The sequence below is a fragment of the Anoplolepis gracilipes genome, chromosome 4, assembly GCF_047496725.1.
Source record: "Anoplolepis gracilipes chromosome 4, ASM4749672v1, whole genome shotgun sequence".
Classification (NCBI taxonomy): Eukaryota; Metazoa; Arthropoda; class Insecta; order Hymenoptera; family Formicidae; genus Anoplolepis; species Anoplolepis gracilipes.
In genome coordinates, this window is record NC_132973.1 from 3,958,634 (window position 1) to 3,973,864 (window position 15,231).

Consider the following 15,231-nt stretch of genomic DNA (forward strand, 5'->3'; position numbering starts at 1 on the left):
ATTTAAGCACCACTTAAAAATTTAACAATTACAGCGTCTCTCTTAAAAAGTCTCCACATGTGCAGTCTACGTAGCTTAGAAGCTACGAGAGCTGCAGATCAAGGCGCGAAATTAACGAATTTCTGCGAAATGGTACATTTACGATAAGGTTATTAAGTCTCTCGTTGGTCAATTAGAGAATAACTAGGAAAAATGTCTCTACCTAAAATGTCTCTTCTAGTCAGAATGTACAGTAGCCTTTTACGAGCGTTGCGTGTAACGTGTCCTATTTTCCTCATAATAAGATACCGTCTCTCGCAGTATTGTACGTTTCTTGCTTCGTTACCAGCAATTTCCGCATAGCAGCTGCAAGTTGGGACCTTGCGAATCGTAAAGCGGCGCACGTCGAGCAAGCACATCGTGATTCAGCAACCAGAATCAATTTTTAACGCACTGTGCGTTTTCTCTCTTTTTCTCTCTTTCTCTTCTTCTTGCCCTTTTTAGTTCTGGATTTTCCTCGGCAGGTTTGCGGTACGGCAGACATTTTCAACATATATAGAATGATGAATCGCAATTTCAACGATGAACGAAGAATAGCTGCTTAACCAGAGAAATAAATTTCATCTTCTTAATCGCACTCGGGCTTATATGTTCAAAGGAAAAAGTTATATGGCTCAAATTAGAAAATACGTTATCAATAAAGGGGGTACTTTTGTACCATAACAATTATTGTACTGTCAGATATCACTAACGTCTTTTACTTTCAAATTAGACATTTTCGTATCGTGTCTAAATTGCATCACGGCTGAGAATATTTTTTAATATTATGACATCTTCAAGTGGACATGAAAAGTTAAAGCCGAAAATATATGACAGGTGACGTTAATAAAAATATAATTTTTTATTTCTTGATTTTCAGTCACGATGAATGAATATACGATATTTCGATATATAATTCCTATTCATATCAGCTGTAATTAATCGTTTATTCGTTTGTCAATAATTTTGACTTATACAGTAATCAAAGTCCGATAGCTTTAAATAATTTCAACTTTATGCAGTAATCAAAGTCGGAGTAGCTTTAAATCAATGTCGAGTTCAGCACTGATCACAAACAGTGCTTATAAAACTATAACGCTCGTGGAAAAGCGAATTGAATCTTTTGTTAATAAAGTCAATTGAGGATATTTTTTTATGTAACACATATGTTTATTGCTTTTTTTAACGCGATACTGATTGAGTCAGTTTGCGCTTGGTTTTCTTTCATTAATGATATCTTGATTATTTTATTGCACCGGCGTGACTTTCTCTCTTTTGTTGAGCTTCGCGTGCGAGCCGTGATAATCCACTGCTTATAATTAGCATAATTTTTGTCAAGAAACAAGTATCAATCCTGTATTGAGCGAATAACCTAATTTTTTTTTGCTTGGACAAAGATAACAATTTCTAGGATAGGTAGGTTTACTTTGGCGTCGTACTGTTGAAAAATGCAAGTAACTTCCTTTAATAGATTTCTGATAGGTGGATAGAAATAAGGTTCCTCGATAAAAATATTTGCTGGCAAGACGTTACTGCACATTTTCTATTGCGATATAAATTATTTATGAAGATTTACGTTATGACACAAATATCTTACAGAGTTAAAGCTCCAATGAGAAACGTCGTTTCTCTCTTTGCTTAAATTGTCGGATATTCTACGAAACTCCCAGTACATACAAACTTTCCGGATGCCGTTTACACACGATGATGCATTCATTTCCCGTATATGGCGCAACACCTGACCGTCTCTAAATCGCGCCGAGAAATGGTGGATTAAAATCAGAGTTTGTCTTTGATGTTTAATGTTGAACTTTCAACATTGGAAGTTTCCCTACGTAAGTCGAATTGACTGTAATAGTCGTTGGCGTGTTCGGAATTTCCGAATTCGTTCTATCGTATTACGCTGTAATCGTCTCAAAGTACATTTGCAACTCGTAATTAACAAGTTTATAAGGCAAAAGGCGTTTAAATTAACACGAATCGAGGAGAATTTTTGAATTTTTTCTTACCTTACTTGTTCGCTCGCTCGCGTTATACATGTATCGAATATCTCTTTTTATTCGGATCACGATACGTCTTTCGTTTTTGCCCGGCTGATTGTCTGGATTTCGCATGAGAGAATTTTATTCCGATGATTTTCATTACGTAGACACATCTAACATCGTCACCGCAGAGTTACGTCTAGTATTATAAAACGGTACAGAGACGCTTTTCAGGACACGCAGCCCCCGAAGCACCTCAGAATCAGCTCCTTATTAAGCCTTTGCTCATTTCGTAGATATTCAACAAGCGTACATAATTTTCAGCGAGCTCCGACGGTAAAGGTTCAAGATATGACGAATAATTCAACGCTAACATGCTGTGCAATTTGTCTTTCATTGTGTACGCGATTTATCTTTCGCGCGTGACTTTGTACTTAATAGTCTTAGGAGTTACACGCGAGTATTGCGACGTAATGTTTATCGTCCAATTAATAAGTCGCTTTACTTTGACACGATTTTCATCATCATGTCTCGCGCACGATCGCGAAATTTCATCCTTGACGATTCGCTTATTCCAATTCCTTTTTTCCTTTTTCTCTTTAGCCAACTCTCAAAGAAGTTTGAAACGTCGTAAACTGCGTAACTGTGGAATATAGAGCGCAAACGTTTGTTTGCGGTGAAACGCGACTGCGTGTTTAAAGCAGTGGTACAACGCGAATGGGAAACACAAACACACACACACACACACAGAGTTGTAGTTCCTTCTTATCTAATCCATTAAACTCGATATCGCCTTAGACTGCGCATACAACGTGAAAGAATCGACCGAGAGAAATGGGAAACACACAAGGGTGAACCGCTTGGGGCTACGCACGTGCCTATATGTGTGTGGACGGGCGGAATCATTGCCATGTAGGAAGGAGAAAAAAAAAAATCCTCATGTTATACGGTGAAACGTCACGGTATGGTAGGATTTGTAGGTAAAATATGTGATATATATATCTTATATGGAAGAGGAAAAACTGCCTGCGGCCATCTTTGAGAAACTTCCTCTGTCCATTCTCATGATAACGCGGAAGTTGGGCGAGTACAAGTGTGGTCGCTTCTATACTGTCCCGCCAATAGTTTTGTCCGTCTGTTGGCGGAAATTTGACCCAATTCTTGGTTCTTTTTTATATCGCGTCTCGTTTTTCATTTCTCTTTCTGTTTCGTGAATACATTCGTGTGGCCGATACGTGTGTGATTTTGACGAAAGCTATACAAATAACGTTGAAATAAAATATGATATTGACGTGCCTTCTTTTATGTAGGACATTCCATATAAAAAATACTCCGGAGAAACCGTCCAGAAAAAGGAGAGAAAAAAAATTCGAGCTACAGTTTGACGCGTCGCGTGCATGATTCCGGGCACAGAAAATCATGTGATCGCGCCGCAAAAGAAGTGTGTAAGTGTGACTCAGCTGTTCCCGCAAAGAGTCGCGTGTTACGCGATCAGATGTCTTATTATAGGTGTCCATGCCGTTGGAAGCATGCGATAATTATGCGATTATGCGCGCGACGGTTGACGTTCATTATTTATCGGTCAATCCACGAAAGAAAGTTTTTCAACAGGTTATAAATAAACGCCCGTTGCGTTTACTATAACAATGGCAACACGCCAGCTGACTATTTCGCTATTATTTTCACGCCACCGGACGCTTTAACGTCATTCGTCAGGACTATGAATTGCCGAAGGGGCTCGGGGTATTTTCTACGAGCGTATTACGCGTCCTTACAACATAAAAGCTCGGGAATTTTCTCTTATATACGTGAGATTGTCTGCGTGTGCGTTAAATTTGTCCAATTTTTTCTATTCTTCAAGACGTTACAAACGTATTTGTAACAGTATTATATTACAGCGTATTCCGAGAGTCATCGTTCCTCGTTCTATGAATACAAAGAAAGATGTATTTTTTCATATTTTCTTACATCCTTCCGTAAAGAAGCGTATGTTACGAGCTTCGGTAAATATTGCGTAAACTAACAATGTTAGCGTAGTTGGTCGTGCGCGCTGTCGGACATAATACAATTTACTTTATAAAACTCCAACTTTTGTTTAAACTTTGTTTTTTACTTGAATACGCACAATAAATATGAGAGAGAGAGAGAGAGAAAGGGGGGAGGAAGAGGGATTTGCTAGTCTTATCCGCGGGAAAATATCGATTTCCACCGCTGTTCGTATTTCACGCTACTATGCTACACATATAACAATTTTATTTGCGTATCTGTGACACGGCAATTAATTCGCGTGACAATGATTGAAGTCATTAATTTTCAATTGGTCCATTCGACCGATTACACATTAATCGTGGCTTTATTAATTAATCACAGAGTCCAAGGATAACAGGGAATCGGAAGAGCGTCATCCTTGGATGAGTTACGAGCCAATTGCAACGTTTATGCTAATTTACGATCCAATATCACGCATCGAAGGTGACGTTAAATATATCTATGTTTGTTGCACTTTATGAAATTCGACGATAAGCAATCGTGTGTAAATACGATAAAATAAAAGATTATCAGAACATGTGGGACAGCAGAAAAATATAATTTATATACAAGGGATAAATTAACTGGAAAATTAATATTTTAAAATTTAAAGGATAAAAATTTTAACAAAAGATAAATATTTGTGAAACAATGACACCGCAGCCGCTGTTCCGAAAGTTCGTTTCGAGCAGAAAAATTCTCAGCAGCTTTTCGCTAGACTTGCCTCTATTCCTTCATCTCGTCGACGCCGAGCTCTATCCCCGTTCCAATTTGCTCGGAAAATGTTTTTCCTCGTGCCGTGACTCGAAACCGCGAACGAGAACGACTGGGAAATTGTAAGAACGTCTTTGCTCGCGCGCGCGCGCGCGCGCTTGGACAAGACAAGGCGATCTTTTTTCTTCCGATCTTTCCGACTATATATTTTCTTTTACTTGATTTTGAAATCTAAATTCTTGATTATTCACGCAAAACGTTGAAATAAAAACAGGTTGAAATAAAAAATATATTCATGTTTGACTTGAGTTGGAGCCGAGTATTAATATCACGAAGCTATGATTCGATCTAGCACTTTTCTTGTGTACACTAATCGAATATATTATATAAACATATATATCTTGTGATCTACATACTTGTAAGAATGAAACTTTGTAAATTTAAGTTACACATTAGAGGAAAAATTTAAAAACAAATAAGAAAATATTAAAATAATGCAAAATACATTAATATTTTCTTATTTATATACATATATAGTTGGTTGAAATAAATCGAGAAATAATTGTGACCCCACACTTCAGATATACAAATTCACTTGTTACACAAGACTAAAATGTAACCTTTTATATACATATTTTTCTTTCACACTGTCTGAACGAACGTCTTAATTCCTGTCTTTATGCTCAACAGAAATTCGCACGAAGCAGTATGCGTTAAATTTTTATTTAAATTCTTTTTGTTTTAGTTTACATATTTTTAGTGAATATATTGAATGTTGAGGGAGTCCGTGTTTACTCCACTTATTTCCCGCTTGTTACGTTTAATTCTGTTCGAATCTTGCTTTTCTGTAAAGACACTGCAATTACACATTTCGATTCGAGAAAAAGAATTCAATATAGATCAGAAGCACAAGGTGAGAGATATTCGTCAAACTATACAAGTGTAAATTTCATTTTAAATGTAAAAAAATCATTACCTTCAAATATTTATTTCTTAACTATTTAAGTGTAATATTTTTTTTTATATCTTAGGTTTTCGTTATAAAATTTTCTCGATGAAGAAAGCCAGATGATGGCAAATATCAATTAGGTGGTTCGGATAAAACAATAGATTCATCTTGGGAATCGTACGATAGATAAACAGAATAATCTGGATAGCAAGTAGAATTAACCCTACAAGCCCACAAGACGAATATATAGTTATCATTCCATCACCTAATAGCATTTGGTGACGGCTAGATTACCAAAATTACAAAGAGCCAAGACAAGGAGAGAATTGTGTTTGCATCTAATGTGTATCACAACCCATTATAATTTCGAGGTAACAATTTTTAGTTATAGGTTGGAAAAAAGAGGATCTAATAACATTTTGAATCGAGCACGATAGACATTAACATTGTTATCAACCACTCACAATATGAGAGTTATTTTGTGTCAAAGTTTGCCGAAACTCGATAGTGACAAGTGCCTAATGCTTCCTTTTTTTTGTTACATATTTTTCCCCGTTCCCTCTTCTTTCATTATACGTCTTCTTTTTCATCTTCTACTTCTCCATCTTCGTTTTCCCCTTTTTTTTTTTTTTTTTTTTTGTCTCTTCATTTTTTTTTCTCTGCTGTCTTCTTGATTTCCTTGATATCCCATTTCACGTCCGCGGATGCCTTGTCATTCTCCATCACCTTCTCGACTGCAACCTCGTTATTTTCCTTGCGCTCACGTTGCTTAACTCGGCAACCTACACGTCGATAATCAAGAAAGACTCGCAACTTCGCTATTCGCATCAAAATGTGAAAGAACGGCAGCGGTGTGTAATGAGACTATGGGTACGTGTGCTCTCACGGTGTTCCGACGAATATTTTCTTATTTCAACTTAACGAGTTATAATGGTTTCCACCCAATATTTTCTTATTTTCACTTAAAGAGTTTCTCACGCGATTTGTACGTCTTATTTTACTAAAATATATCGAGAAATCGATAATCTCTTTCTTAAATTCGTGTAACATTACTAGTAAATTTTAACTGATACTCATTAATGATGACCCAAATTAGAGATTGAAATGTAGTTATTAATAGTAAAGAAAAACCAAAAAAACATTTAATGCTTTATTAGCCGCACCTGACTCTGAATTAGTTCAATTTCTTTCTAGTGAAGTGACATCAGAGCCTTTAATTACATTTAAATTAATGTGTTCTTAAAAATTCAATTTAATTAACAAACCGAAAAAATATTCTTCACGAGATTCGTCTTACAATTAAACAAGGGATAGATAAAAAGTTACGAGTTTATAGTACTTCCATTCGATTCCAATTAAAAGCTTCTCGGAACGATGTCATAACAACATTGCGAATTTCCTTGACGCGGAAGCACGAGCAAAAACGTGAAGTTTTCCTGTTACGTCATCTATGCATTACCGATAAACTTGTTTCCTTTCACGTTTCCTTGAAATGGATCGATTCGTCTCAAGCATTTTCGATGTTCGAACAATGATAATAAAAAGAATTGACGCTTATCTCATATCCACATGAAAAAGTGAGTAGTGACGATCAAATTGCTTCGAATAAATAATCGAAGCTGTCGGGAAATTATAGGGACTGCATACATACATGCATACACATATTATTATATTTCATTTCGCGTTAGTTCTAAATTATGTATATTGGTTTCGACATAATAATTACAGAGTTGATTAACATTTCGCGTAATATTCCCGCGATAGTGAGACGTTCGATCATCAAATTTCACTTATCTTCAGTTCCGTTTTCGCGTACGATACCAGAATCCTAGGGCTGGCTATTCCGGCGTTCGCAGGAAATTGGAACTGTTGCCTATCTAGCTTGATCTCACTCCGAAGACTCGATGATCGACAAACTTGCGCGCATGGATTAAGCACGCATCGTTATCGATTAGCTTCATTAAGTACGAATAACGATAATTAATTTACATTCTCTATAGATTTTTCATATGTTTATGCATATGTCGAACTATTCATACATATTTTATTTGCTGAATATTAGCTGTTTTGATTTTATCAACAAATGTATGAATTTTTATTACAGAATTTCCATCCTCGATCGTCATGTATGGATTTTGAACTTCTATTCCTGATAGATCCCGAGGATTTTTGGAGTTAATAGACGCGACGCAAAAAGGTAAGTTCGATACGAAAGTTTTTTAATAATTTATCTTTTAATATTTCTAGGATTAAATTGACGTATTAATAATGTCTTGTGGAAAAAAATACCGTGTGTATTTAATTTGCGTGTCAAAGAATTCTGTCAATGGTAATAATTATTCGCTATTTGATAATAAACACTCGACAAACGTTGCTATTACCCTGTTGCGCTCGGATTCGGAATCCGATCGGAAAAACAGGAACGAACGATAAAATGTACATCTCCATACACACACACACACATATGTACAGGCGCGAGAGCACGGTACGTGTATCCAGGAATAATTCAGAGAGCCTTCAACATGTGAAGGACGAGTTACGATGCAACATATCGATTCGAATTTCCGCGACGACGCAAAATTTTTCGTCACGATATTTCCGTCGACACGATGTTTTCATTTCGCGCGATAATTGCCAAGTGGAAAAAAGAATTATACACACCAAGTGTGAAACCGTTACGGGCAAACATTTTTATCTTAAATATAAAAACTTATACACTATAGAGATGTCGATCATTCGTCCCAGTTGTTTCCTTGTTATTTATTTAAGACGCTTTTATTCGAGCCATAAAGTAAAAAATTGACTTAGCTTTCGTCTAAAAACTGGAAATTACAAGATAATGATTTTTTATTTACTAATTTTACTTCAATCATAATTGAATTAAATCTTTGTGATTATAATTGTATTAAATCTTTATTCAATCATAAATGGAGTTCTTTTTTAAGCGATCATATTCTCGCGAGAGAAGTTGCCCCTATAGTTGGGAAATTCATGACATTGTGAAGTATGGGAGAATTTAAGCGAGAGGCGTAAGAGAAATAGGTTCGCTCGGGAATAGTTTCCGGGGAATTCCGGACGCTCCTTTAACAGATACATCGGCATTTTCGAGGATAAAGGAGACTCTGTGATACGATATCGAACAGTTCAGTCTATCTCCTTATCGGAAGCAGAGAACGTAAAGTACAATAAGGGCGGAAAGCGTATGTACCTGATCTAATTTCGGATTGTTGCATTTGTACGCGTATTCTCGATTGTTATCTGAAAGGACAAAGGTCTTTCATTTGCATTAGATAATAATATAGATAGACAGTAATGTAACGATCAAATCGTGTGTTTGTATATGTGTGTATGCGTTTGTAATGAAACTGTTATTTAAATGAAGCGCTAACAGAGAGAGAGAGAGAAAAGAGAAAGAGAAAGAGAGAGCTTTTTCCGCTTGCTTCGGCAAAATCTCACGTTCACGTTTATTTAATTTGTCACAGCGGACGAGCAATTGCTAAATACGAGACAACATTACTGCTTTTTTTTAAATGTTTGAGGAAGAGAGTCGCTTCATGAATATTTTAGTAGCGTGAACTCGAGTCTCCCTCAACGCAAAAATAAAAGGACTACGAAAGAGCGCACGGAATATTTTCTGAAATAAGAAAAGCATTAATTTATTCCTTTTAAGAGACAAATGGCACATGAAAACACTTTGCGTGTTGCTCCTCATGGTACATTTCAAAGAAATTTTCCATCGCGTTTTTCCACAGAAAAATGTTCGTGTTTGCGGTACAGGTTTTTAACTCCGTAACGTTATCATTAATCACGTGTAGATGTGATAAATTTAACGTTTACATCTCCCGTCGATGCTAAACTCGTACGTAAATTATGATAAGAGACTTCGTGGGTGTGTAAAGGGCGGTGTAGGTGTGGGAAGTACGTGTCGTTACGGTACGATAAAAAAAAAAAAAAAAAAAAAAAGATGATGCGTGAAATCGCGAGTTAGTGTCGACGTTAAAGTTAACCACGCAATTCGACCTCATACAAGGATCACGAAGCGTGTGTTTCGGAAATATCGTCGCCTTCCTTTCGCATAATCGTTCTGATAAAGGCGCTTGAATCAGTTGTCAGAGATTTGTGGGTAGTTTCGTTGACCTATCGGATTGACCCTGTAATCGTCGATCACGTTGTTATTCCCTTTTTTCCGATATCTACCCACGGCTCTTCTAACTGTATATCCTGTTTCCTCTCTTGTGACGAGCTATTCTCTTAGGCTTCTATCACACCTTGCTATCTATCGATCTAGGGGCCTCTTTGAATGGAATAGATGACAATGTCTTGCAAGATAAAACGTGTTATGTTAATAGAAGAAAATATGATGTGATGAATCTATTATATAATCTTCAAGTTTTTGGTCATTTAATTCATTAAGGTTTTAATGATTCGATTAAGTAATCATTCTAGCAACAAGTTAAGTGAATGGATTATTTCCATTATGCGTCCTGTCTGCGAGCCATTCTCGCAAGGAGTAGATTTCCTCGGAACAACATTAACGAGTAAGTTGCAAAATGTCTCGGAGAGAAGTTGAGCCGGTGGCTGAATAGATTAAAGCGCAACTACGTAGAGTATACAGGGTATCCGACTTCGGAGTTCCCTTCCTTCCCCTTCCGCTCCTTTCGAACGTGTACAAAACTTTTCGCATTGTTAAAGTATTAACTCACTTTTAAAGCGGCTTTACTTTCGCGCATTTTTACTGACGCAAGGTCTGCGCGAGGCGGCAGACCTCTACGAAAAAACACTCTCTGGTAATTAACTTAATTCACGTCCCCCACTGTAGGCGGATAATATCAAGCCAGTAATAATGATGCAATAATCGTGTTTATGCTCGTTCCCGCGGCGTCTCGTAAAACATGTATTTTCATACGCGTTATCGTTATTTTTATGAGAACTTTCGATAAACTTATATTACGTTTCGCCAAACATCTTACCAAAGATATATTTAAGTTTCCAAGTTGTTTTGACTTAACTATGTTTTTAAAAGTATTCCAGATATCTTCGCAAAAAAAAAAAAAAAAAAAAAATGTCTAAAAGAATTTTAATTATATACGTCTCTTGGAAATTAGCAGAACGTATATAGGACGTTTCTAAAACGTTTGATTAAATTTTTCCAAGTGTGATATTCTACATATAATATAATTACACTAATTAAAAAAAAATTTGATATTCTTTTATAATTATACTAATTAAATAATGGCGTTACAGACATTGGAACAAATGAAACATACTAGTATATTTTGGAAACGTCTCTATACAGTATCCAGTTTCGCAAGAAGTCTCATTTTGGGAAAAAATTTGAAATCAACCTTTCCCAGACTACAACTTTTTCTCCCGCATCGAACTTTTTCTATCTTCTCCTTTTTCCTTTCTCCCGTTCTCTGCGTTCTCTTTCCGTGCGCGAAACCGACGGTAAAATAAATCCGGATGCGGACGCTATCGGGACTGTATTTGCGGCGGGTCAGTCGAGTGGCATCCACGTGAAACGACATTATTCGCACGAGAGCGTAACAAAAGTTGGACAATCACATTGTGACATTTAGCCGATTCGGTCACGTACGAGCTTCAAACCGCAAAGTTTTACTCACGTATGAGCTCTAGATGTTGCTTATTTACGAAAAGAATGTAAAAAAAAAACGTTTCTTCCATGTTTAAATGAGATCTAAAACAATTTGTACGCCTGATGTTTGGAATCGGAAATAGGAAAGAAAATTACTATTACTCACGGTGTTTATTACGTCGTAACTGCTTCGTTAAAATTTAACGATGACCAGATAATCCACGTGCGTATAGGAATAAAACATCGTAAATTTCTCTTTTTTTTTTTTTTTTACGATTGAAGGCAATTTTTCGAGCTATAAAACAATACGCCGGATAATTTACGTAGCTTCAGCTTACATTTGCCATAAAGCACGATAATTAAACTAATGATGCTGTCTGCCCGACTTCTCGAAGGAAACGATAAAGTTGGTTTTTTCCGTGAAACGGAACCGACGATATAAGGTAACACACCCTTCTTCCGCCACGCGTCTCACGACCTTCCAATTCGATTTCGGGCTTCGTGGCATTCGATTACAAACACCTACACTCGATAGACCGTTAACAGACGAGGGAGAAAGAGAGTGTGAGGGAAAAAGAAATGTGTGCGAGGAGTATGGATGTCACGTGTGAACGGAGAACGCGGAACACGGCTGTTCGTTCACGAGCTCGCCACGAGGATGGCATGCAGCTTATATTAAGGTTTTATCGCGCTGTAATGCATCGGCGTAGTGCACCGCGAATTATGTACCACGATCTAACTTGCCGTGCATTAAATTTCGAAAATAAAGCACTTCGGTTACCGAGCACCAGCGGGTATAAAATGGATAGTTATTAAGTAGCTGAAATAAAGTCGTGCGTTTTTTTTCTGAACTGAAATAAAATAGGTTTTGGGCGGAACAACACGTTGACTTATCCCAGCTTAATATCACGTTACACGGAGATCGCGAGATCGTCATTCAGTTATGTAGTTGCGTATTATAAAGCTACGAACTGCATTATCGGAGAGACACGTGAACTTTTGACCCGATTGTACTTCTTACGCGATATTCATAAATACATACGAGTAGAGACAGACGAATGAATTTACTGAAAACGGACCTCAGCGTTGTATCCACGATTTTATTCGCTTTAACCGCAATGAATATTTACTTCCGTTTACGTTGTTCGTTTCCGTTTTTTTCAAAAATTATGAGAAATTAATTAATGCGAGCGGATATAAATGACGCGAATAAACGAATAAAATGAACGTATAGTTGAGCAACACACACATGCTTCTTTTTTTCTTTTTCATGAATATTCATGAACGTGAAAGGATCGTATCGTGAAAATGATAAATTCGTTATTTGATATCAATGTATATTTCATAACGTATAGCTTTGCGAATTTTACGTTGCTTATTGTAGAATTCTCATAGAACGTTGTATCACGAATCCGTTGGAGTTGTACAAATCTCGCATGCAAAACACACGTAATTAATTAAATATCGTCTTTGGCGAGCGAAGGGAATCTGTGGCAATTGGTTTAGTTAGTTTAACAAAGTGAAAAAACCTCGGAGAAAAGAAAGAACTCGAAGAGAAGAAAGAACAATTATCTTTAGCTATAGCAAAGAGCGCATTAATTCAAACCACTTTGCAGTTCGCATTTTGAACAACCGGAACACAGTTATTTACAGAAGTATTTGGGCTAATTTGTGTCGTCCACGCTTATCCTCGCGTGGGCGACGCTACGCGCGCGTCTGATCAATACGGGGCTTTTACTACTCACAGAGCAAACGTGCCAACTCATTCATTCACGACACAAACGCAAATATATTATTTGTCCGTTCCCGTTTACGGATCTCTCTCTCTGGGATGTAGGTAAACTATGTACGAGTAATCAAGTAGACTGTGATAGCGGAAATTGATTGACAGCTTAGTCCGAGACAGGAAACGAGAAAGGAACGTGTCGTGATACAAATTGTAAGCTGTTTGAAGGATGTTAACCAAGTTGTCAGGCATGATTACACGCACTTGCGTATCTCCGATCGATGTTTCGTCCTCCGTTATTCGTTTTAAGGATAAAAAGCGAGGTCAGGTCGATCGCCAATCAGAGAGACCTTGACTCAGTGGCCGTACTCAGTTGCGAGTGCGCACGCGTTTCTGTCTCACCTTCTCTCCCTTTCTCTCTCTCTCTCTCTCTCCCTCTTTCTCTCTCTTTCTATCAGTCTAACGGCAATAAGTCAGGACAGAACACACAGTAGAAACATCCGCGCGCCGCTATTACTGGACGTCTCTCTACTACAGTTACTACGTTTACGCTTACCATCCTCTTTCCCCTTCTCCGCGATCGTTCGTTACGCCTACGATACTCCACTCACGTGTACGACACGATTCTCCTACGCAACGCAATTAATGAATACGTCACGAAGAGGTCTCTGCGCTCGACACTCAATTCCCTGACCTGACCTCCTACGTTCGACGAAAAGGTAAAGTCAATCCTCGAGCGATTTAGAATAGGATATTGGAATAATCTCATCTCTTCGACGATCGATTGCCCCAAAGACGTCTCTGCTTATATTTCTCTTATGTTTATATTTCAGTGAAGAATTCGAGCACAATTCTCATTCATATATATGTATACACAGATATTTTATCATTTACGTAGTAGTTATTATTAGCCGATGGCAATTAGCATGTTTCATATGGAGGTTACTATAATTTTACATACAAACGTTTTTACACATAAACGTTGTTTGTTCATCGTTGCCACGTATAGTCGGTCTATTAGTATGCATAACCGATTTTTTTTCGTGCATCTTTTTTCAGAGCTCCGCGTCGTCGGAATAAATAAGAAAATTAATCAATTTTTTTCGAGAAACTTTATTGACTGATAAAAAATTTAATTGCAAAGATGAAAAAAAAATAATTAGGTATTAAAAAAATAAAAAAAGAATCTTAATTACGAGAAAGCAGAAAAAATTTAAATTGATTAAAAATTCATTAAAAAAACGTATACTTTGTATATATACAGCCTCGATGTCAGTAGTTATCGAAAGAGAGACCGTCGCATCTCGAAAAAACTTTACGATATGATTGATAATACTATCCGTTTTCTAGTCGAGCATAATGGATGCTTTAACACCTCGTTCGTGTTATGAATAATTATGCAATTTGCGGTAAAAATGTCGAGAGAACCTACCGCAAAGTATATATTGATCAGACTTTACAATTATCCGATATCAACGTATGCGAAACTGTGTGAAATCCCATTTCCCCATTTGACGTAAAATAAATATACGTGCCCGGATATATACGAAGTAAAAACAAAGCGCTGTAACAATCTCTAATCACGTTCGTGAAATTCCTCTTCAATCCTTTTAACATTGGCGTTATTTATACGTTGTTTATATATGCGGTTAGACATACTAAATAAATCCAATGACTATACAGATATACAAAGTGGAAAAGGTCAAAGGATGCACCGAGATAACGGAACGCGCGTCTCCGTCCTTGAAAAGACCGAAACGTTCTAGTTGTACAATGGTCGCTTTCCAAAGTTTTAAAGCGCGCACGAGCTGTATCTAACCCTGCAAATTACCATAATCGGGTTTGCAGCATCGATTATGCGAATTGTGGCCGAAGCTCCTCCGTTCACGCTACCTTCAAATTCGTGCTGCCAAGGGCTGTGCGCCCACAAGTATAATTTTTTTCCCGCTATATTTCAACTGCGAATATGTAAATTAAGAATTTTTATTACTACGATAAATAAGGGGATATAAAATGTATAAAAATTTTTATTTACCCTCGCGTGTTTATATTTGTCGATCGCATTTTAACCAGGTTTAGCCGAATACGGATACATGGTCGAGAGAGAAATGTACAACATCTATAAAATTCCAACGTTGAGGAAAGAATCGAACAAGTTCAAGGTTCACTTTATATATTGAAACTATAACGAACGTTTGACCTCTCCGTCCCTAGAGCT

At 37.1% G+C, this 15,231-nt stretch overlaps 1 protein-coding gene across 1 annotated transcript in view; it reads left to right on the forward strand.

Moving 5' to 3' along the window:
• The window catches only part of Hs3st-a (Heparan sulfate 3-O sulfotransferase-A), a 38,528-nt gene that overhangs the window by 7,051 nt on the left and 16,246 nt on the right, over nt 1-15,231 (forward strand). Inside the window, exon 2 of the mRNA XM_072891669.1 lies at nt 7,796-7,888. The gene's annotated coding sequence lies outside the window, so the exon portion shown is untranslated. The remainder of the gene's footprint in view (nt 1-7,795; nt 7,889-15,231) is intronic.